General features: G+C 46.1%; 1 pseudogene; it reads right to left on the bottom strand.

The window, feature by feature from the left end:
* Window positions 1-2,673: 2,673 nt before the first annotated feature.
* LOC127043156 (complement C1r subcomponent-like) lies at window positions 2,674-15,174 on the bottom strand (annotated as a pseudogene).
* Window positions 15,175-22,168: the final 6,994 nt, after the last annotated feature.

Here is a 22,168-nt window from a genome sequence, read left to right as displayed (position 1 = left end):
CGGAAGAGGGGCTAAAGGAGGACAGCAGACGGATATCTCAGTGTGTGACAGAGGAGAAGGAGGAAAGTGTGCTGGGAAGTGGGGAGCTGATCCTAGAGCTTATTGATTAGGCTCTTGTTCAAAACAAATTATTCTGGGGCAGTTCTATGGCCCATGTTGTACAAGAAGTCAGACTAGATTATCATAATTGTCCCTTCTGGTCTTGGAATCTATGATTTTTTTCTTTGAGGACATCAGCAAGGAAAGCGAGGAGGGAACAGAATAGGGAGGATCTGAGGAAGGTGACCAAGGGGGTGAAGAGACAGCAAGGATTTGATAAAGGAGGAAAAGTAGGGACGTTTGGCTAAGAAGATGGCAGAATTAGAGGAGGAAAGAGGGAACTGGGACTGGAGAACATCAGCATGGTTATGAGACTGTCACCAGAGTCACTCAGCAGCACAAGAACAAGGGTATAGAAAATAGTTATTGGGGGGGCAGGAAGGAAATTTTGTCAGGAAGGATTTTTGCCTGATGTATTCTGTTTTTGTTTTGTTTTTTGTCTCCTTATTCTGAAGCATCAGAGAGGATCATGGCAGAATATGTGACACCAGACAGGGTGGGCCAGTGTTCTGAGGTGGTACTAAGAATTCTCTCTCAGCTACTTGGCTGACAGGTTCTGGCTCACATGCGGAGGGTCTAACTGATCATCATATGTGGGGCCGGGATGGAATTTTCTCCTGGGGGGTGGGGTCTGCAGCACAGGACATGGGTCACTTGCTGGAATCAGCTCTGTATATGTCACGTAGTCAGTTCCCTGACACAGTGCAGGCCTCAGGTGGAACCTTAGTCTCTCCTATTCTCCGCTTGTGCCTTACCATAGTTTAGTCTCTTGAAGGCTGAAATACTTTAATCTAATCTGGGTTATTGGACTGAAAGAGAGGGTAACTGGGTGGGGTTTTGGCCGGTGATGTGCAGGAGATCACACCAGAAGATATGGTGGTCCCTTCAGGCCTTAAACTCTATGACTATGAGTGAGACAGGCCATTAGATTTTTCAATGTAAGCAGGTGTGGGCTGGTTCAGTACTTAGATGGGAGATCTCCAGTGAATACCCACAATGCTTCAGGGATGCTCTACCCATCTGAGTCAGTACTAATACCCCAATGCCTCAGCATGATGGGAGGGGGTGCCATGCTGCTCATTTCATCTAGTGTGTAAAATCAAAGTCCTGGCCCCTTGTGGTCACTACAGATTCCTTGGCTCTTTCATCCATGTGCTGTGCTATTAATCTCTGGGTCCTGAACATGCCATGATTCAGGCAATTCCTTTCTGCTTCCTTACAGTTTCAGACTGGTCACTGAATTCCTTCTAATCTGTACTAAATGCTGTTCAGTGTTGCTATTCAAATGATTATTCAACATATGCTATACAGAGTGGTGTTGCCAACCCTCCAGGATTGTCCTGGAGTCTCCAGGAATTAAAAATTAATCTTTCATTAAAGATTAGGTCATGTGATGAAACCTCCAGGAATATGTCTAACCGAAATTGCAGCTTTCTAATTGGAGAAAACTGAACACCCTTGCCCCGTCTCTTTCCCCACGCCCCACTCCTGCCCCATTCCTCCAAGGCCCCAACCTCTGCTCACTCCATCCCCCCTCCCTCTGTCACTCGCTCTTTCCCACCCTCTTTCACTCCCTCATTTTCACCAGGCTGAGGGTGGATTTTTATGAGCCTGCACTGTGCAGATTTTTCTATACAGTGCAAGACAGTATTCTTTTGGGTTTATCTCCCAAAGGGGGTGTACACGTGAGTGCTGGGGGAGTCCTCTCACACAGAACTGACTTCAGTCTGTGTCTGCAGCGGAGTGTGGACCTACCTGTGTGCATGTGCTGCAGGAGGCCGGAGATCCTAATTCAGCAGAGTAGGGAGAGGGAATCCAGCCAATGGGAGCTGCAGAGGCAGGAACTGCAGATAGGGGCAGTGCATGCAACCCCGTGGCTGCCCCTCTGCCTGGGAGCCGGAGAGACATGTCGCCGCTTCCCAGGAGCTGCACAGAACAAAACACAGAGCCTGCCTCCCCAGTGGTGCTGCAGGCGTTCCAGTCAAAAATTGGATGCCTGGCAACCCTACTCCAGTGGGGCTGCATTTCAGTCTGGATGAAGCAATCTCTGTATAGGCACAGTCTGCAATGTAGGCTTTTTGTTGTTTTAATCCTTTAAGAACCTGGTGGGAGAAAGGTGCTTTTTAATTATTAAAAAATCCAGGTGGGAGTGGAAGACAGTGAAATAAAAACAGCTGGTTCCTATAGTAATGATTTTAATATTGACAGAACCTCATTGGTGCCAAGACATGAGTAGAATCTACACTTAGCACCCTCCAGGAAGCTCTACTACATTGCAAGCATCTCAAACAATAGTGCCACATATTTCAGAAATCTTTATGACATCACCAAGACTTCAGCCAATAACATGTTGGATTTCACAAGACTTCCTGACATTGTCATGGTTTCACCCAATAGTGAAGTTGCATTTGGAAACCTTAGAACATCAACAAAGCTTCAATCAATGGCACAGAGGCTTTGGGAAGCTTTGATGATGTCACCAAGAATTCAGCCACTGCTATGGCAGTTTTGACATCACAATCCTTTATGAGATCACTGAGCCGTCAGCCAATTGGATAGTGGCATTCAGAGCTTCTACATCCCTGCTATCTCTTTGATCCAGTCCAGGTAGTTGATGACCTTGGTGTAGAAGCCATAGCTCTTGTGACAGCCCATGCCCCAGGAGACAATCCCAGTGGCTATCCAGCGCTCACTCTCTGAATCCTGCACAATGAAAACACTCCCACTGTCCTCCTGGCAGGTATCTCGCCACTGGGCGAGCCAGCACAGAACATGTTCTCAGAGAACACTTTGGCTTTCCCACTGACCACCTTTTCCTGCAGCCATTTCTTGCAGGATCTCTGGTCACCCACTGGCAGTGACACATACTTTAGTCGATCTGTGAGAACTTTTTTCTCCACCCCAAAGCCGCTCATGTAGCCCATGTATCCTTTGGCGTAGAAAGTGCTATTACTAGCATCTGGGAGGCAGACAGGCAGCAGGTTGGGGCCCAGTGGCAGTTTTCTGCAGTTCAATCAGTGCAATGTCCCCATTGAAGTTGTTCTCATCATCAGGGTCGTAGTGGGGATGCACGAACACATTGCGGACGGGGTGGTTACGTATCTCGTGGATCTTATTCACCTCTGTGTGACCAAGAAATACTTCAATCTTCTCAGCCACCTCAGCAAGCATCATCCTCCCACCTGTCACTGAGCTGTGTTGCATGGCGTAGATGGTGCTAGCAGCTGTCAGTATCCAGCGGTCACCCAGCAGCGCCCCACCCCCGACCCCAAAGATGTGTGTCTTCACCTGCCATGGGAAGCTTCCCAGCGGTGCTGTGCTGCCACCGAAGATCCGCTGGATTCTGGTGATGGGATTGTCTGGCTTCCCAAACACTATGGGAAGGGACAGGAACCAAAGAGGCTGTTACATGCTCTCTTCTCCTGCTGTCTCTCTCGTCTCCCCATACCTTTCAGTTCCCTGCTTCCTTGCCCTCCTGCTACCTTTCCACCTGGATTTCTCCATCTCCTACACTGCCATCTCCCTCACAGACAGTCCCATATTACCGTCAGTTCCATTTCTCCATCTGTCTCTCCCCCTTTCTGCTTGTCTCCCTTGGTTTGTGCTGACTCTGAAGGCATATTGCTGGGTGGTGAACACAGTCAGATGTTCCCTACTTACCTGGTAAAACACACTGGGATGTTCTCATGGCCATCTTGGTCTGCCCAGGAGCCCTGAGCGGAGCAGTTGTATGTATCTGAGGGAAAAGAGAAGAAGATAATGAAACCAAAGACTGCAGGAAGCGATCATCAGGCACAGGGGAAACGGGGAGACAGTCCCTCTTTCTAGGGCACTGGAACAACCCCACCTGGCATGCTGTGCTCAGCTGTGGGCCCCTCAATCCCAGAGGCAACACACATCAGACAAGAAGGGGATGGTCCCTTTCTGCCCCATCTGGAGAGCCTCCAGCAGGAATGCTCTGCTCAGCTTTGGGCCCCTCAGTTCCAGAGAGAAAGTGACAAGTTTGAGGGAGCTCAGAGAAGAACCACAGAAAGGCTCAGGGGGCTGGGGGGGATTTTGGAGTAATGAGATGCTCATTGGAAGTTATATTATTCAGTCACTAGATGACCTGAGTGCTGAATAGAGTTCAGGGTGTGACCTCAGGTCAATTTGAGCTGGTTTATCTGTATCTGTCGGGTACAGCTGGTTTATCTAACACATCCCTCCTGTGTAAGAAGGACGGGGATTTCTTGATTCCACATATCATGACATTGAGTTCTGAGAGAGATTCAAAGAGCTAAATCCACCTGGCATGGAACAGTCATGACTAGAGAGGGAGTGGGGGAAATGTGAGGATCTTTGCAAGTGGCTGAGGGGTTCAAGCCTCTGAAGTTTTGTTGGTTTTTTTTTTTTTTTGGGTGAAGGTGGGCGGGAGGCAGGTGAGAACAGGTTGAGACTGAGCTAAGAGAAAGGAGCTCAAGAGTCTTCCCCCTGCACTGTGAGCCTGAGGTATCATCTCCCAAACGGGGGGGCAGAGCCCCATTCCAGAGCACAGGGAACTAGGAGCCATTGAGAATGGATGGGGGATACTTCTAGCCTAGGCCCAAGGGGCTGCTTGGGGAGACGGGATCTGAGGGAGTGTAGGAGGCACTGTCCCCAAGCACACCCCCATGTGGCACAGCATGGCCCTGCAGTTCCACTGCACCCCCATCCCTCTTGGCTCTTGCAATGGTTTACTCCCAGACCACAGTACTTAGACCAAGATTACCCCTTTACTGGCTTATTTATTAACTTTTGAACAGAGCACAGAACTCTTTAGCTCCTCATCCCCACCCCTCTCTTGGGAGCCTGTGTGCTAATTCAGAGACAGGCCCAGGGCCGGCTGTAGGCACCAGTGCTCCAAGCATGTGCTTAAGGTGGCACTTTCCAAGGGGTGGCACTCCAGCCCCCCCTCCTTTTTTTTCTTTTGCTTAGGGCACAAAAAGCCAGGAGCCGGCCTTGAACCATGATGTTCCTGCTCAGCCGAGGCTTTCAGGCTGAGCTGGAACTGACACTGCCGTTCTATCTTCATTAGCTAGATGCGCTCACAGCAGCCTGAGTTGCACAGGCTGGACTGCTGTTCAGGCAGCCTTGCCGCTGGAGAGCCCAAGCATCATCTCCCGGAGCTGAGCCTGGGCTGCGGCAACGAGAGGGGCTCAGCTCCAGGGGATGATGCCCTCCAGCGGCAGGGCAGCCTGAACTGCAGTCCAGCCTGTGTGTAAGGAGCCAGGGAGGGAGGGAAGCGAGGCCCGGGATGCAGGAGGGGTCCTGCTGCTACCACTGCTCTGCTCTGAGTCTCCCCAGGGCGACGCGGCATTTCCCAGCCCGAGTGGGTTGTGCAGGCACCGCCAGGCTGAACAGGGGACGCCGATTCCAGCTTGCTTGCTGATGGGGCGAGTGGCTGGGCAGCCCGAGCTGGCAGGGAGCTGCCCCCGGACCCAGCCCGCCTCACACCTCCCCTGCCTCAGCCCCGTGCTGCCTGTCCTGGCCGGAGAGAGGCAGAGCCTGGCTCTGAGTGGGGCAGCGGATACTGCCCCACCAGGGGACCCCCGTGGCTCAGGCACCTGAGTGTCAGTGTCTGTCCTCTCGGCTCTGCCTGCACGAGGCTGGGGAAGCAGCTGTCAGCCCCTGCCCCTCTCAGCCCTTGCACCCCCCAGCCCACTCGCAGCCTTTTCACTTGTACCTCCCCCCCATCGCTCCTTCCCCTTGTACTCTCCCTTCACCCGCACCTCTCCCCTTGTACCCTCCCCCAGCCCTCTCCTCCTTCCCCTCCCCCTTCTCCTGAACCTCTTCTCCCACAACCCTCCTGATACCCCTCTCCTCCTCCACGAGTACATCACACCCAGCTTCTCTGCCAGTGTAGAGCCCCCAAGCGCCCTCACACCCGCTCCTCTGCCTGAACCCTATTTACTAGATCCCCATCCCTTTCCGGGTACAATGTTTGAGGGTTAGTTCCTATGCCTTCCATGTGCATTTGAAGCACTAAAGATGGGGTTGCGGGGGTAAGATTTATACTAAAGTGAAATAAAAATAGGATAAATAGTTTGATCCCCACTGCAAGTGTAAATGAGGATTGCTGTGGTGAATGAGGTGGTCACGTTTGGGCGGGGAGCCCAGGGTTGGGGCAGGAGGGGGTACGGGTGGGGGGGAAGAGAGAGCCCAGGACTGAGGTGGCAGAGGATGCAGGTGAGGGAGGGCACTGATGGGGAGGGGGGAAGAGATCCCAGGGCTGGGGTAGGGGGCAGCCAAAACTTCTTTTGCTTGGGGCAGCAAAAAACCTCCCACCCCTTCGTCATGCATTGGCCTTGGCTACCCTTATTTCAGCAGGCTCATGATGCAGCCCTTTTATTCCAGCCAGAAAAACCTGCAGTCACCAAAACGGTAATCTCTGATTCTACCCCAGAGACACCCACTCCTGGGGTGGGGCAGGAGAGAAGGGCAGGGGAGTCCTTCTGCCTTTTATCAGATCCCTGAGCAGAGTACTGGAGACGCTAGGGGACCCCTCCAGGGAGTGAGTCCTGCCTCCCAAACATTCTGGAGAGCGATGACAATGTTCTTTGTTAATCTCCTGACATCAGAGTTGGCTCTAGCTTTTTTGTCACTCCAAGCATGGCAGTCAGGCGGCTTGCCTGGGGGAGGTCCCCAGTCCCACAGATTCGGCAGTTTGCCTGCAGGAGGTCCACTGGTCCCGTGGCTTCGGCATACCCGCCACCAACTTGCCACCGAATCCACAGGAACAGCGGACCTCGCGGCGCTGGTGCCTGGAGTTGCCGCTGCCTGATATCACCCATTCCTGTGAAAAGGCAGGAACTGAAGAGCAGGGAGGAGATTGGAAGACGGAGAAGAGACTGGAAAGGAGGAGACTTCAGCAGAAGAGAAGAAAGGAGGAGTGGAGAAGAGAGCAGAAGGGTCAGGGGGAAGGAGGGCCTCACCTCCATCAGTTCATACCCAGTCTGGCAGCTGACATTGACGTAGTCACGAAATCGGTACAGGGGCTGCAAGTCTTTGATGTGGGTGAACTGATCTCTTGGCACAGGCTGTGGGCACTGGATTCCTGTTGGGGGAACACGCAAGGCTTTAGCCTTTACCCCCCATATTCTTCCCAATTTTTCAAGTTAGCTGTCTGGTCACCCTATCTTGAAGGGCACTGCCATGGGCACATTCATTCAGATCTGAGGTGAGAGGGGGTGCTGGACAAAGAGAAGAAAGAGTTAAACCTGACTGAAAGCTCTGTAATGGTGGTGCTGCGGGTCTTGCTACTGTCCTGGGGTCTCTGCCTGTTGGGGATGAGGCCCAGAACTCCTCTGAATTCTCCCAGTGAAGAACAGCCCTATGCACTCCTCCTGCATGGTGTGGAGTTCTCATACTCACCCACAGCTTGGTAACAGGCCAGGAAGTCCTTGTAGGGGATAAGGGTGCTGTTCTCCTCGTTGGAGAAGTCAGAGTGGAACATCAGCCTCATCCAGTTCTCTTTGGACACAAACTCCCTGAGTCCTGGGTGGTTGCCTGTCACTGAGCCTAGCTGGCCACAGTACCGACCCAGGTCTTTCTTATCTGCTGTGATCTGTCAAGAAGAAAGGGAGAGAGGAAATTATGAGAATTCATGAAGTTCAACCTGCTCCATGTATCACCATTACCTGGTCTATGCATCTCCAACTCCCTCCCTCTCCTCTGTGCCTGTTGGATAGCAAGGAGACCCTGCTTGCTGTTGAAAAATGATTGTACCCTGAGGTCACCAGCTTCCCCTCCCCAGCCCTACCCCAGGTCTCTGCTGTACGCGCCTTGACGTAGTCAGAGAGGCAGGACTCAGATGGCTGCAGGTCGAACTGCCAGAAGTTCAACTTCACCACAAAGCCCTTTGGGGCTGTAATGCCCCAGGTGCTGATGTTGTTGTTGGGGTATGGCTTGGGGTAATTGGGGGACATGATCTCCCCAAAAAGCTTCCTTGGGGTTGGGCTGGAACTGACGACTCCAAATTCTCTTTTCTGTCCTGAGCACATGGCAGCCCCATTGCTGGTAGTGCCTCACTCCACTCAACTGTCTGTGTTTTTATAGGACACAGAAGTTGAGTAATATCTAGAAGTCACTGTTGTAGATTTTTAAGAATCAAGTCTGTGTACTTTTTCAGTTGTCTTAACAAACACTTTGTGTCTTCTTCACATAAGGATCAATATAAATGTCTTCATAAGTCAACTTCTGGACTGAAGTCTTTGCTTCTTCCAGTACTTTTTCAGTTGATAACTCTCTGATCGATACAAATGTAGCTTCTACTGCTGGACAAAGTTCTATTCCTGTTGTAGCAGAAGCCTGGGTGACATTGTTTAATGACCCAAGTGGTTTCAACAGTAAACTTACAAGAGAGAGAATGGCAATAGTCTTCTCTGAACATAGTAGCAAAAGTAATCCACCAGCCTCACTACTTAGAATCATCCCATCTTGGTAGATAGTTTCCAAAGCCAGTAATAATGGCTGGAGTAATTTTAAGACAACAGCCAAGGATTGCTCATGAGAAAGCCAGCAGGTTTTCCCAGGTTGGACTAAATTGAACTTCAGTCCCAGTGTATCTTCTATATTTTCCAAGATAGTCAGTCTTTTTGGACTCTTGCGGAAGAAAGAATATACTGAAGAATATAAATGTATAGCTTTTAAAATGTCTTTTGAAGAGACTGCAGCTCATACTAGCGCTAGTTGAAGTAGATGACCTCTGCAGTGTGTATAGGAGAGATTAGGGTTACATTTTTCTCTGAGCAAAGCTTGCACCTCACCATGTCTTCCAGAAAAGTTTACAGCTCCATCAAATGCACAAGCAGCCATCTGTTTGGGGTCCAACTGACAAGCATTTAACTCTTCTAAGATGTGGGTTGCTCAGATGCAGCCAGTGTATCTTGAACATCTACAAATGCATCTACTGGCCTACCACGGACATCAAGCTAACATACACAATGACTTAATACTTGATGTCCATTTGCATCAGTGCATTCATTAGCCATGTATGCACATTTTTTGAATGTGATGAGAGAGTTCTTCACTTTTTCAACTGTTGAGTCTTTCACTGCTGCAACGCATGCTTCTAGCCAGTCAGTTGAGTTTCTTGCAGAAAGAGAGTGACCATTTGCTGGTCTTGTTTGGAACCATTGTTCAACTTTAGGATGAACAAGTGACAATTGGCCTCCAGTTTGTATTGTGTGGTATATTTTGCTTAAATAAAAAGTATGATGCCACAGCTATGTTTGTTCGGATGAACTGTGTGTCTCCAGCATTCTTAACAGCCTTATTAAGTACTTCTAAAATTGACTTTGAAAGTGGGCTTATAAGGCTTTCTGCATGTTGATGCACTCCAAAGACATGGTGTTTTGCAGCCTTTTCATGTAGTTTGTTAGCATTGGCTTTGCTGATCGGTCTGACAAACCAAGCTCCTCCACTTTTACCAATTATAGCACTGGAAAGCTTCCCTTCTTCATAAGCTTTTTTACCAGAGGCGCACCAGAAGCTATCTTTTGTAACTTCAATACATGGGAACACTTTGACCAACAAACATCGGGAACTGTCTTTAGGTTTTGGAGACACTGTTTCTTTAGTAGGTAGCTGTATTTGTGCTTCAGGCTGGTCGGATGTAGGTACACCACTTGAACCTTCAGATGACATGTTGATATGTTCTTGTTGTGTTCTTCACCGTGGTTGTTTTTGAGGACTTTGAGTGGAAAAATTGTTGCATTGTTTTTTATATTTTCATTTTCACTTTGACCTGCAACATACATAAGAGATATGAATAAATTAAATGTTTTGTTAGAATAATACAAATTTAACATAAGGATAATGCAAATTACACCAAAACTCATAACAGTTCTAGATTTCTAAAACAAATATAATTTTAAAAAAAAATTATTTAATTTAAATTGACTTTTGAAAAGTTAGCCATCATGGGATAAGAGGAAAGTCCTCTCATGGATCAGTAACTGGTTAAAAGATGGGAAACAAAGGGTAGGAATAAATTATCAGCTTTCAGAACGGAGAGAGATAAATAGTGGTATCCCTGAGGGGTCGGTACTGGGACCATTACTGTTCAACATATTCATAAATGATCTGGAAAAATGGGTAAACAGTGAGGTGGCAAAATTTGCAGATGATACAAGACTATTCAAGATAGTTAAGTCCAAAGCAGACTGTGAAGAGTTACAAAGGGTTTTCACAAAACAGGGTGACTGAGCAACAAAATGGCAGATGAAATTCAATGTTGATAAATGCAAAGTAAGGCACACTGGAAAACAACCTCAACTATGCATACAAAATGATGGGGTCTAAATTAGCTGTTAACACCCAAGAAAGAGATCTTGGAGTCATTGTGGATAGTTCTCTGAAAATATCCACTCAACGTGCAGTGGCAGTCAAAAAAGCAAACAGGATGTTGGGAATCATTAAGAAAGGGATAAATAATAAGACAGAAAATATTGTATTGCCTCTATATAAATCTATGGTATGTGCACACCTTGAATAGTGTGTGCAGATCTGGTCACCCCATCCCAAAAAAGATATTTTGGAATTGGAAAAGGTACAGAGATGGGCAGTTACAATGATTAGGGGTATGAAACAGGAGGAAAAATTAAAATGACTGGGAATATTGGAGAAGAATTGGCATAAGGAGGAAGGGTAGTGTAGATAACAAACTAACAGGTGATGTTGGTGGTAGAATGTCTGTGTCTAACAGAGTACAGAATGTTAGTGAAGCCAAACAGCAAAAATTAAGATGTCTGTACACTAATGCGAGGAGCCTAGGGAACAAAATGGAGGAACTAGAGCTACTGGTGCAGGAAGTGAAACCAGATATTATAGGGATAACAGAATCGTGGTGGAATAGTAGTCATGACTGGAGTACAGGTATTGAAGGCTATGTGCTCTTTAGGAAAGATAGAAATAAAGGCAAAGGTGGTGGAGTAGCGTTGTACATCAATGAGGAGGTTAACTGTAAAGAAATAAGAAGTGATGGAATGGACAAGACAGAGTCTGTCTGGGCAAAAATCACACTGGGAAATAAAACTACTAGAGCCTCCCCTGAGATAGTGCTTGGGGTGTGCTACAGACCGCCGGGATCTGATTTGGATATGGATAGAGACCTCTTTAATGTTTTTAAGGAAGTAAACACTAACGGGAAATGTGTGATCATGGGAGACTTTAACTTCCCAGATATAGACTGGAGTACAAGTGCTAGCAAGAATAGTAGGGCTCAGATTTTTCTGGATGTGATAGCTGATGGATTCCTTCACCAAGTAGTTGAAGAACCGACAAGAGGGGATGCCATTTTAGATTTAGTTTTGGTGAGCAGTGAGGACCTCATAGAAGAAATGGTTGTAGGGGACAACCTTGGTTCGAGTGATCATGAGCTATTTCAGTTCAAACTAGATGGAAGGATAAACAAAAATAGATCTAGGACTAGGGTTTTTGATTTCAAAAGGGCTAACTTTAAAGAATTAAGGAAATTAGTTAGGGAAGTGGATTGGACTGAAGAACTTGTGGATCGAAATGCGGAAGAGGCCTGGAATTACTTTAAGTCGCAGCTGCAGAAACTATTGGAAGCCTGCATCCCAAAAAAGGGGAAAAAAAACATAGGCAGGAGTTGTAGACCAAACTGGATGAGCAAGCATCTCAGAGAGGTGATTAAGAAAAAGCAGAAAGCCTACAAGGAGTGGAAGAAGGGTGGGATTAGCAAGGAAAGCTATCTTAGTGAGGTCAGAACATGTAGGGATAAAGTGAGAAAGGCTAAAAGCCAAGTAGAGTTGAACCTTGCAAAGGGAATTAAAACCCATAGTAAAAGGTTCTATAGCCATATAAATAAGAAGAAAACAAAGAAAGAAGAAGTGGGACGCTACACACTGAGGATGGAAAGGAGGTTAAGGATAACCTAGGCATGGCCCAATATCTAAATAAGTACTTTGCCTCAGTCTTTAATAAGGCTAATGGGGAGCTTAGGGGTAATGGAAGGATGACAAACAGGAATGAGGATATGGAGGTGGATTTTACCATATCTGAGGTAGAAGCCATACTTGAACAGCTTAATGGGACAAAATCGGAGGGCCCGGACAATCTTCATCCGAGAATATTAAAGGAACTGGCGCATGAAATTGCAAGCCCGTTAGCGAGAATTTTTAATGAATCAGTAAACTCAGGGGTTGTACCGTACGACTAGAGAATTGCTAACGTAGTTCCTATCTTTAAGAAAGGGAGAAAGAGTGATCCGAGTAACTATAGGCCTGTTAGTTTGACATCTGTAGTATGTAAGGTCTTGGAAAAAATTTTGAAGGAGAAAGTAGTTAAGGACATTGAGGTCAATGGTAATTGGGACAAAGTACAACATGGTTTTACTAAAGGTAGATCGTGCCAAACCAACCTGATCTCCTTCTTTGAGAAGGTGACAGACTATTTAGACAAAGGAAATGCGGTAGACCTAATTTACCTCGATTTCAGTAAGGCATTTGACACGGTTCCACATGTGGAATTATTAGTCAAACTGGAAAAGATGGGGATCAATATGAGAATTGAAAGGTGGATAAGGAACTGGTTAAAGGGGAGACTACAACAGGTCGTACTGAAGGGTGAACTGTCAAGCTGGAAGGAGGTTACTAGTGGAGTTCCTCAAGGATCAGTTCTGGGACCAATCTTATTTAACCTTTTTATTACTGACCTTGGCAAAAAAGCGGGAATGTGCTAATAAAGTTCGCGGATGACACAAAGCTGGGGGGTATTGCTAACACAGAGAAGGACCGGGATATCATAGAGGAAGATCTGAACAACCTTGTAAACTGGAGTAATAGTAATAGGATGAAATTTAATAGTGAAAAGTGCAAGGTCATGCACTTAGAGATTAATAATAACAACTTTAGATATAGATTGGGGACGCATCAGTTGGAAGCAACTGAGGAGGAGAAGGACCTTGGGGTATTAGTAGATCACAGGATGACTATGAGCCGCCAGTGTGATATGGCCGTTAAAAAAGCTAATGCAGTTTTAGGATGCATCAGGCGAGGTATTTCCAGCAAAGATAAGGAGGTGTTAGTACCATTATGTAAGGCGCTGGTGAGACCCCACCTGGAATACTGTGTGCAGTTCTGGTCTTCCATGTTTAAGAAGGATGAATTCAAACTGGAACAGGTTCAGAGATGGGCTACTAGGATGATCCGAGGAATGGAAAACCTGTCATATGAAAGGAGACTCAAAGAGCTTGGCTTGTTTAGTCTAGCCAAAAGAAGGCTGAGGGGGGATATGCTTGCTCTTTATAAATATATCAGAGGGATTAATATTAGGGAGGAAGAGGAATTATTTAAGCTTAGTACCAATGTAGATACAAGAACGAATGGGTATAAACTGGACACTAGGAAGTTTAGACTTGAAATTAGACGAAGGTTTCTAACAATTAGAGGAGTGAAGTTCTGGAAGAGCCTTCCAAGGAGAGTAGTGGGGGCAAAAGACATATCTGGCTTTAAGATTAAGCTTGATAAGTTTATGGAAGGGATGGTATGATAGGAGAGCCTAATTTTGGCAATTGATCTTTGATTATCGCCAGATCAGTATGGCCAGTGGTTGGTGGTGGGATGTTGGATGGGATGGGATCTGAGTTACTGCAGAGAATTATTTTCTGAGCGCTGGCTGGTGAGTCTTGCCCACATGCTCAGGGTTTAGCTGATCACCATATTTGGGGTCGGGAAGGAATTTTCCTCCAGGGCAGATTAGCAGAGGCCCTGGAGGTTTTTCGCCTTCCCCTGCGGCGTGGGGCATGGGTCACTTGCTGGTGGATTCTCTGCAGCTTGAGGTCTTCAAACCACAATTTGAAGACTTCAATAACTCAGGCATAGGTTAGGGGTTTGTTATAGAACTGGATGGGTAGGGTTCTGTGGCCTGCTTTGTGCAGAGGGTCGGACTAGATGATCACATTGGTCCCTTCTGACCCTGGAATCTATGAATCTATTAATCTATGAATATTCAGCTTAGAAAGGAGACGACTAAGGGGAGATATGATAGAAGTCTATGAAATCTTGACTGGTATGAAGAAAGTGAATAAGGAAATGTTATTTAATCCTTCACATAACACAAGAACTAGCAATCACCCAATAAAATTAATAGACAGCAGGTTTTAAAAAAAACAAAAGGAAGTACTTCTTCACGCAACATAAAATCAACCTGTGGAACTCTTTGTCAGGGGTTGCTAGTTTTGGTCTCCCCGTGAAGACCAAAACTATAACAGGATTTTAAAAAGAACTAGATAAATTCCTGGATAATAGGTCCACCAGTGGCTGTTATCCAGGATGGGGAGGGATGCAACACTATGCTCTGAGTGTCCCTAGCCTGTTTGCCAGGAGCTGGGAATGGGCAACAGGGGATGGATCACTTGATGATTATCTGTTCTGTTCATTCCCGCTGAAGCACCTGGCCTTGACCACTGTCAGAAGACAGGATACTGGGCTATATGGACCATTGGTCTGACCCAGTATGACCATTCTTATGTAAAAATTAATTATAATAATAAAAATGTTTAGTACAGAAACTCCCCAGCATAATAACCTCTCAAGTTAGCAACAATGTGAGATAACAACCTTGGCAAATAATGTATTTTAAAAATCTTGGCATACTAGAAAATATATTTATAAAAGTTTCCATTCCCAGTCACAAATCTAGCATCCTGGAGCAAAGTCACTAAAATATAGTCCAACAAACAAATGTTCATTTAACATGCCCCTCACTTTTCCCTCCACTGCACCTCACTCACTGGTGTTGTCCTTGGTCAGTGGAGACTCAGAGTTCAGAGGTGCTTTCACATGAGTACACCTCCCAGGTGGGGGCAAGAAGGCATCTTGATCGTTCCTCCAGCTGCTCACTGTTCACTCTGGCCACAGTTGTTCATTGTGCCACTGTTCACTCCACCGCTCTGTTGCCAATGGCCCTGCACAGTCACCTTCTGCTGCCACCTGCCACTGTGACCTCTGCGAATTGGTCTCTTGAGGTTCCACCAGCTCTCAGTGATTTCAGCTGAGCTCTCAGTGAGGGAACCTTACTGCTAGTGCAGGCCATCTTTCCCACAAAAACACTGTCCCACAGCAGGTCTAAGCACTTAGACCTGATTATCAGCGATTTCAGCTGCAGTGGTCACTTAACAGAACAAAAGACTATCTATGGAGTCTAATCAGCTCTATCTTTAAACAGGGGAGAGAGGAAGATCAAACTGTACTTGTGACTCAGGTAGACCATTAAGCAAAACACCTGCCCCCACTCTCTCTCTTGATGCCCTCAATCAGCACAGGCTAAGAACAGTTCTACTGCCTTTTACTCCTACAATAAGAATAACAACATTTTGTTACTCCCCCATTTAAGTTATTTGTAACCCAACCCTAGCCAAAATCTATCACTTGGGGTTAGGCAACACATCTCTGTTTGCTGGATATCTAGGTAGATTAGGTATGACTGTAAATACAGTCTGGTCCTGAAGCCTTTCCCCCCAGCCTCCAGTTCATCATTAGCTATCAGGGAGAGCTCATTTAGACTTTGCTTACAAATCATAATTTGAAATTATTAGTTTGGCCATCATCACCAAATGAATGCACTGACATTGTCATAAAAAAAAACCAGCTGTAGAAGGAAGCTAGTCTATGTTCATACTTTTCAAATCTATTATACTTTTTCAGATACACATATTTTATCGTACACTTTATATGCTTTTAAAGCATGTATTAATGTTTCAATTTCAATTCAAATTTCCAATCACTAAATTGGCAACACTGCATGTAACTAGTTCACAAAAGTAGGGGGGTTAATGGGGAAATTCGGGGGGGGGAGGGGCAGGGAATCCCTGACAGTAAGAGATCCAGCCCTATAAGCTCTGAAGGTTTTCCTCTGCCTGGGTTTGGGCCACCTGGTTCAGCTTGTGTTTGTTGTCAGCTTGAGAGCTTGCCCAGCTCAGCAGTTCAGAGTCCAAAGGTCCTCAGCATGGCGGGGAGTGATCCCCAGCCATGCCTGGGCCCTTCTCCTGTGACTCCCTTTTGAGGGAAGGGGGGGGGGCTGTGCAAAGTCTAGCTATTATTCTCTCCCTCTCCACATGGTGTGGTCTGGAAATCTGGGCAGGTTAGTGGCCTCCTCCCATCCTGGTTCCAATCTGTGGGTTACTTGGGGAGTGGGGCCATTGTGCTCCTCCAAAATACACTCATTCCCCTTCCCTGGAAGGAGATCAGCCATGGGGATTCAAACGCTGCAACACTTTTAACAGGAGGATTAATGGCAGGGCTGGCTCCAGGCACCAGCAAAGGAAGTAGATGCTTGGGGCAGCCAGTAGAAAGGGGTGGCACGTCCGGGTCTACGGTGGCAATTCAGCGGTGGGTCCCTCCGTCCCTCTCTTCCTCTTTGAGCTGCCACCGAAGTGCCGCTGAAGAAGAAGAGAGGGAGCAAAGGACCCAATGCTGAATTGCTGCAGAAAAATGAAGCGGCGCAATTGAGCTGCCGCCAATCGGCTTTATCTTTTTTTTCCCCCCACTTTGCCGCTTGGGGTGGCAAAAAAGCTGGAGCCAGCCCTGATTAATGGGGTAATAGTGGGACATGGATTTAACCCTGTCCACCTCTCATCCTTCCCCAAGGAGTTGGACCCTTCAGTCCTCTCCCCCATAAAGATGCCACCACCTCCCTCCTCAGGCCAGATTGGCAGCACTGACATGTTCTTAGTCTTGTCTGATGTGGGTATGTGTGTGCGTGTCTCTCTCTCCCTCCAAGTGCTCTAACCAGGGCTTGTGAGTTGTAACCAAATACAAACTCTTAACTCTGCCAGATCTAATTCAGTGAGGTGGGGGAAGACCAATGGGAGAGGGAGGGAAGAGAGACAGTTGGATTACAAAGCGATTGGCATGGTGAATGGGTTTCATTAGCCCACATTCTGCTGCCCTCTGCTGTCTCTTTGCTAGAACTTGTGGCCATGAACTTTTCTTTTTTAAAGCAAGACCCACAGAATTGTACACATTTTTGTGTGTGTGTATAGCTAAGCTTCCTCAAGAAACACTTAACAAAATTTCCCTATATTAAAGTGTAATTTTGGGGAGTTTTGTTTTTAAAGGTGTCATAAAAAGGAAAAAGAAATAGACTTTGTGTTCTCCCTGCCCTTCTTTTTGGGGGCATTTTTCTGATGTGGGAAAAAGGCTTGAAATTTTATTCTTAAAAATTTTTAAAAACTGCTCCTTTTTACCTTAGAAATATCAATAATGCCAGGTCTTTGCCTTACTGTTTTGCTGAAGAACTCTTCAGAGGTGTGAATCAGCAGCTTCCTTGATGAGTAAACAGGAGTGTTAAATCTGTAACAAAGAGAAGTTTTCTTTCAGCTGTTTCTTCAGCATTTGTGTTAAATAGATGTTAATAATAACAAACAAAGCCCAGAGAGTTTAAAACACTACGAATACAAATAAGACTAGAATAGCAGGGGGAGGAGGGGCGTATGTGTGCTACAAGGCAGGACTGGGGTTTACATTTGCATAAAGAAGGCAGAAATGTTTCAATACCAGGCCAGATGCCTCTCTTTTGTGGCTTCAGCATGCCATGCGTGTGAGAATATATTTGCATGTGGCTGTCATGCCATATCACTTGCATGGGAGTAGCTATCTTTGCAGTTACAGGTTTCAGAAGGGTAGCCGTGTTAGTCTGTATCAGCAAAAACAATGAGGAGTACTTGTGGTGCCTGAGAGACTAACACATTTATTTGGGCATAAGCTTTCGTGGGCTACAGCCCACTTCATCAGATGCATGGAGTGGAAAATCCAGTAGGCAGGTATATATACACAGTACATGAAAAGATGGGAGTTGCCTTACCAAATGGGGAGTCAGTGCTGACAAGACAATTCAATTAAAGTGGAAGTGGGCTATTCTCAACAGTAGAATACCAAGGGAGGAAAAATCACTTCTGTAGTTTTAATAAGGCCAACGTAATCAGGGGAGCCCATTAAAAACAGTTAACAAGAAGTGTGAGTAACAGTCGGGGGAAATTAGTATGGGGAAATTCGTTTTTGTAGTGACCCATCCACTCCCAGTCTTTATTCAGGCTTAATTTGATGGTGTCCAGATTGCAAATTAATTCCAGTTCTGCAGTTTCTCATTGGAGTCTGTTTTTGAAGACTTTTGTTGAAGAATTGCCACTTTTAAGTCTCTTATTGAGGGTCCAGGGAGATTGAAGTGTTCTTCTACTGGTTTTTGAATGTTATAATTCCTGATGTCAGATTTGTGTCCATTTATTCTTTTGAGTCCAGTTTGACCAATGTACATGGCAGAGGGGTTACAGACAGCTCCCCAACCTGAAGCAAATACTCACCAGCAACTACACACCACACAACAAAAACACTAACACAGGAACCTATCCCTGCAACAAACCCCATTGCAAACTCTGTCCACATATCTATTCCAGGGACACCATCATAGGACCTAACCACATCAGCCACAACATCAGGGGCTTGTTCACCTGCACATCTACCAATGTGATATATGCCATCATGTGCCAGCAATGCCCCTCTGCCATGTACCAGAAAGGGGGAGCACAGAGTGTGGCAGGGCTGTGTAATGAAGAGGACACTGCAGTTCTTAGAATGACACATGTCCAGGAGCAGAAGGGATAGCAGCAGAGACACCACCTCCAATAGAAAAATGAAAAACAGCCAGTTGACATCCAATCAACTTGATACCAGAGCAGCTGAGGGCATGCAGGTAAACAGACAGGTCAGTAATGGTTGGCTGGAAAGCTGTGTGGGATAGCAGTTAGAGGACTGCCAAAGCAGTGTGAAGCAGCTTTGCATGAACACAAGCAACAGACTGAACTAACTCATGTCTCATCAAACATAGTTCACTTTGAAACAGGATTCCAGAGTTCATGATAAATATGGAGTTAATGTACTATAATGACTTGTATCATGTGTAAGCAAGCGTCAGCATAGTTACTACTTCCGTCAACTTAGTGTAGTTTAAACACCCTGTGTAGGCAAACTTGGTTTGTTTGAGTGTCTTAAAATCTGTCTCTGGATCATGTTTTGCAGAACTTGAAGTTATGCAACAGAATAAAACGTAACAGCCATGACAAACTGTAGGAGCTGAAGATGAAGAGGAGCCAAAAAGGAGTAGTCAGTGTCTACAGATACAAAAGCCATTCCACTGCTGATATGTCACAGATTTCAGCTGCTGGGATGTGTGAAGGAATGAACCAGTGCGTCTCACGTCTCAAAGGTTTTTGAGATTTAGTCAATCTCTGGGAAGAATTCTCTTCTGAGTTCAGCTCTGCAAGCTGATTATCCTCATGCAGCTCTGTTGCATTTCTGCGTTTGTTCAGCACATGCAGATGTGTTATCCACTGGGCAATTTGGAGAGGAGAATTAAGCAATGAAGCAGAAAACAGAGCTCTTTTTAGGCAGTTTATTTCGGCTCAAGTCAGGTCAGGTTCTAACTTATTATCTTCAAAATACCTAATCACTTTGCCTTTGCCTTCCCTGCTGACTTTTATATAGATCGATCCTATTGTCCTTTCAGTACTGAACTAAGGATACAATTTTCAGAAGTGCCTAAGGGAGTTGGGAAGCCTAACTCCCATTTTCAAAAGTGATGTAAGTGTTTGAAAGTCAATGGGACTTAAGTTCCTAAGGGCCAGACTTTTATAGGTATTTAGGCACCTAAAGATACAGTTCGGTGCTTCTCAGGGAGTTAGGTGCCTGAGCACTTGTGAAAATCCCACTAAATGTCTATCTGTATCTTTAGGTGCCTGAATGCCTTTACAAAGCTGGTCTCAACTCACTTTTGAAAACTGTACCCTAAAATCATAGAATATTAGGATTGGAAGGGACCTCAGGAGGTCATCTAGTCCAGCCCCCTGCTCAAAGCAGGACCAATCCCCAACTAATCATCCCAACCAGGGCTTTGTCTAGCCTGACCTTAAAAACCTCTAAGGAAGGAGATTCCACCACCTCCCTAGGTAACCCATTCCAGTGCTTCACCACACTGCTAGTGAAAAAGTTTTTCCTAATATCCAACCTAAACCTCCCCCACTGCAACTTGAGACCATTACTCCTTCTTCTGACATCAGGTACCACTGAGAACAGTCTAGATCTATCCTCTTTGGAACCCCCTTTCAGGTAGTTGAAAGCAGCTATCAGAATCCCCCCCTCATTCTTCTCTTCTGCGGACTAAATAATCCCAGTTCCCTCAGCCTCTCAACATAAGTCATGTGCTCCAGCCCCCTAATCATTTATGTTGCCCTCCACTGGACTCTTTCCAATTTTTCCACATCCTTCTTGTAGTGTGGGGCCCAAAACTGGACACAGTACTCCAGATGGGGCCTCACCAATGTCGAATAGAGAGGAATGATCACATCCCTCAATCTGCTGGCAATGCCCCTACTTATACAGACCAAAATGCAGTTAGCCTTCTTGGCAACAGGGCACACTGTTGACTCATATCCAGCTTCTCATCCACTGTAACCCCTAGGTCCTTTTCTGCAGAACTGCTTCCTAGCCATTCGGTCCCTAGTCTGTAAGAATGATTGGGATTCTTCCCTCCTAAGTGCAGGACTCTGCACTTGTCCTTGTTGAACCTCATCAGGTTTCTTTTGGCCCAGTCCTCTAATTTGTCTAGGTCCCTCTGTATCCTATCCTTACCCTCCAGCATATCTACCACTCCTCTCAGTTTAGTGTCATCTGCAAACTTGCCGAGGGTGCAGTCAAAGCCATCCTCCAGATCATTAATGAAGATATTGAACAAAACCAGACCCAGGACCAACCCTTGGGGCACCCCGCTTGAAATCAGCTGCCAACTAGACATGGAGCCGTTGATCACTATCCATTGAGCCCGACGATCTAGCCAGCTTTCTATCCACCTTATAGTCCATTCATCCAGCCCATACTTCTTTAACTTGCTGGCAAGAATACTGTGGAAGACCATATCAAAAGCTTTGCTAAAGTCAAGGAGTAACACATCCACTGCTTTCCCCTCATCCACAGACCCAGTTATCTCCTCACAGAAGGCAATTCGGTTACTCAGGCATGACTTGCCCATGGTGAATCCATGCTGACTGTTCCTGGTCACTTTCCTCTCCTCTAAGTGCTTCAGAACTGATTCTTTGAGGATCTGCTCCATGATTTTTCCAGGGACTAAGGTGAGGCTGACTGACCTGTAGTTCTCTGGATCCTGCTTCTTCCCTTTTTAAAAGATGGACACTACATTAGCCTTTTTCCAGTCACCCAGGACTTCCCCTGATTGCCACAAGTTTTCAAAGATAATGGCCAGTGGCTCTGCAATCACATCTGCCAACTCCTTTAGCACCCTTGATTGCAGCATATCCAGCCCCATGGGCTTGTGCTCGTCCAGTTTTTCTAAATAGTCCCGAACCACTTCTTTCTCTACAGAGGGCTGGTCACCTCCTCCCCATACTGTGCTGCCCCGTGCAGTAGTGTCATAAACAGATAAGTAAGGGTTAATAGAACAGGAGTACTTCATGTCTCTTTTGCCTGTAAAGGGTTAACAAGTACAGTGAGCCTGGCTGTCACCTGACCAGAGGACCAATCAGGGGACAGGATACTTTCAAATCTTGAGGGAGGGAAGTTTTTGTGTGTGCTGTTAGTTTTTGGTTCTTGTTCTCTCTGGGTTCTGAGAGTGACCAGATGTGCAACCAGGTTTCTCTCCAGTCTCCCTGATACAGGTTCTTATAGATTCAAAATAGTAAGTACTAGGTGATAAGGCAAGTTAGGCTTATGTTTGTTTTCTTTATTTGCAAATGTGTATTTGGCTGGGAGGAGTTCAAACGTGTATTTGGCTGGGAGGAGTTCAAATGTGTATTTGGCTGGAAGGATTTTAATTTTTACTTGTATACTTAGGGTGGGAGGGTATTCCCAGTGTCTATAGCTGAAAGGCCCTGTAACATATTCCATCTTATATTTACAAAAATAATTTTTACTGTTTTTTCTTTCTTTAATTAAAAGCTTTTCTTGTTTAAGAACCTGATTGTTTTTTTTATTCTGGTGTGAGACCCCAGGGGACGGGGTCTGGATCTACCAGGGAATTGGTG

This window comes from Gopherus flavomarginatus, chromosome 1 (assembly GCF_025201925.1).
Source record: "Gopherus flavomarginatus isolate rGopFla2 chromosome 1, rGopFla2.mat.asm, whole genome shotgun sequence".
In the NCBI taxonomy this organism is placed as follows: Eukaryota; Metazoa; Chordata; order Testudines; family Testudinidae; genus Gopherus; species Gopherus flavomarginatus.
This window is presented reverse-complemented; position numbering and strand designations above follow the sequence as displayed.